This window comes from Elephas maximus, chromosome 24, assembly GCF_024166365.1.
Source record: "Elephas maximus indicus isolate mEleMax1 chromosome 24, mEleMax1 primary haplotype, whole genome shotgun sequence".
In the NCBI taxonomy this organism is placed as follows: Eukaryota; Metazoa; Chordata; class Mammalia; order Proboscidea; family Elephantidae; genus Elephas; species Elephas maximus.
In genome coordinates, this window is record NC_064842.1 from 13,687,438 (window position 1) to 13,690,272 (window position 2,835).

The following is a 2,835-nucleotide window of genomic DNA, read 5'->3' on the forward strand; positions in this document are numbered from 1 at the left end:
AGGACTGGAGGAAGATTCATTAACAACCTGTTTATGCAGATGACACAACCTTACTTGCTGAAAGTGAAGAGGACTTGAAGCACTTACTGACTGGCAAGAAGTGGGTTAAATTGTCCACGGAGTTGTATTCTGTTGTTTAGGTAACAGGTCAGCCAGTCCTGGATGTTAACTAGTTGACTACACATGGAGAGTTAGGGGAATAGGAAGGCTTTTTACATGTCCATTTTAAGAAAAACCGAAACTGCGTGTAACTATTAGATTTAAAACTATGATAAATTAAGAAGCAACAATACAGTTTTTAGAGGATTTTCTATGAATTTCTTTTATAATGAGACCTCCCATAATGTATTTTAAGCATAGTTCCATTTATAGAAATTTGTTTTAATTCAACATATCGAGAAAGCATCAAACTTTAATAAAACAAGGTAGAGTATGAATTCGATTTAAACCAAATTATAATAAGTTCTATGAAGGGATAGCAATAACCTAAATAGAAAGAAAAAAAAAAAATCCACCACCCATTTGTCATACTGTGGTGACCTGCATGTTGCTATGATGCTGGAAGTGACCCACTCATGTTTCAAATACCACCAGGATCACAGATGGTGGACTGGTTTCAGCAGAGCTTCCAGGCTAATATAGACTAGGAAGAAAGGCCTGGTGACCTACTTCTGACAACTAGCCAATGAAAACCTTATGGATCATAACAGAATATTGTCCAATATAGTGCTGGAAGATGAGTCCCCAAGTTAGAAGACACTACACAATAGCTGCAACAAGGGACTCAAAGACACCAGTGATCATGAAGATGACACAGAACCAGGCAACATTTCGTTCTGTGATACATATGGTTGCCACGTTGAAGTCAACTGGACAGCAACTAACGACAAGTATAAAAATGAAATTACAGTCTATTAGTGAAGATAAAACTAACACAATATACAAACACATGTCAGAAACATTTAAGCACAAAGCAAATATTGAATGCTAAACAACCCCGGGGTAGGGAAATTAAACCACTTCAAAGGATTTTGTAACCTGCAACAATAACGGATAAAATGACCAATTATTTACATGCCCAGTGAATGCGGAAAGGACGCCAGTTCTGCCTCGCTAAACACTACCACTGCCACTTCTAACTAATCTTGCTGTAGTTCCCCTCCTTTGCCTCAGCGCTTAGTCACGCTTAGCTTCCTCCTGCAGTTGCCATATCTGCCCCACAGCAATTAGATCCTAAGACAAAGCTCCAAGAGAACAGCACATTGGAAACTCTAAGATCAAGACCAGAACTAAGGAACGAAAAGCTTCAAAACGTAGTGTTTTATGCAACTTTATCTTTTTCATCGCACACTATGAGAACATAAAGACATAGAAATATTAAGCAATCTTTAAAATCTTTTTATTTTGAAATATTTGCAAGATTATACAAGGGACTCTTGTATGCTTTTCACTCAGAGTCACCAAGTGGTAACATTTCATCATTTTTATCACTCTGTTTGAACCATTTGGGAGTAAATTGAGACATCATGCCTCTTGTCCCTAAATACTTCAATGCACGTTTCCTAAGAACAAGGACATTCTCTTACAATTATCCAAATCAGTAAATGAAACATGATTACAATATTACCATATAACCTATAGCAACAACAAGAGAAATGGAGAAAATATTGAAGCTGTCAAGGATTTCATTTTACTTGGATCCACAATTAACGCCCATGGAGGCAGCAGTCAAGAAATCAAATGACGCATTGCATTGGGCTAATCTGCTGTAAAAGACCTATTTAAGGTGTTGAAAAGCAAAGCTATCACCTTGAGGACTAAGGTGTGCCTGACCCAAGCCATGCAATTTTCAATCACCTCAGATGCATTCGAAGGCTGAAGACCAAAGAAGAATTGATGTCTTTGAATTATGGTGTTAGCGAAGAATATTGAATATACCATGGACTGCCAGAAGAACGAACAAATCTGTCCTGGAATAAGCACAGCCTGAATGCTCCTTAGAAGTGAGGATGACAAGACTTTGTTTCATGTATTTTGGACATGTTGCCAGGAGGGACCAGTCCCTAGAGAAGGACATCATGCTTGGTAAGGCAGAGGGTTAGGGAAAGAGAGGAAGAATCTCAATGAGATGAATTCACAAAGTGGCTGCAACTATGGACTCAAGCATAACAAAGATTATGAGGATGGCGCAGGACTGGGCAGTGTTTCATTCTGTTGTACACAGGGTTGCTATGAGTTAGAACCAACTCGATCGCACCTAATAACAGCATATAACATATATTCTATATTCAAATTTTGTCAATTGTCCCAACAATGTCCTTTACAGCTATCTTCCTCCTAATCTAGGAACCCAACCCAGGATTACTCATAAATTTAGTTGTCATGTCTCTTTCGCCACCTTTAATCTGGCACAATTCATTAGTCTTCGTCTTTCATAACACTAACATTTTTGAAGGGTTTAGGTCAGCTAATTAGATTTGCCTACCTCAAATACAGGTTATTTGAGGTAATACCCACCAAATTTCTCTATTTTAGAGGGACTGTTTTCCTCTTTGTAATTAATATGTAATTTGTGGGGAAGTTATTTTGAGACTATGTAAATACCATGTTCCTCATCGCATCTATGTTTACCTTCTTGTCATAGCATCTTGTGATGATTCTTACCTAAATCAAGTATTTTCTTACCAAGATAATTCATGTACAAAAAAATTCACTGTTTTAAAGTATATAACTGAATGGTTTTTAGTATATTCACAAAGTTGAGCAACCATCACCACTACCTAACTGCTCTCCATCCCCCCCTCCCAACCCCTAACAATCACTAATCTACTTTCT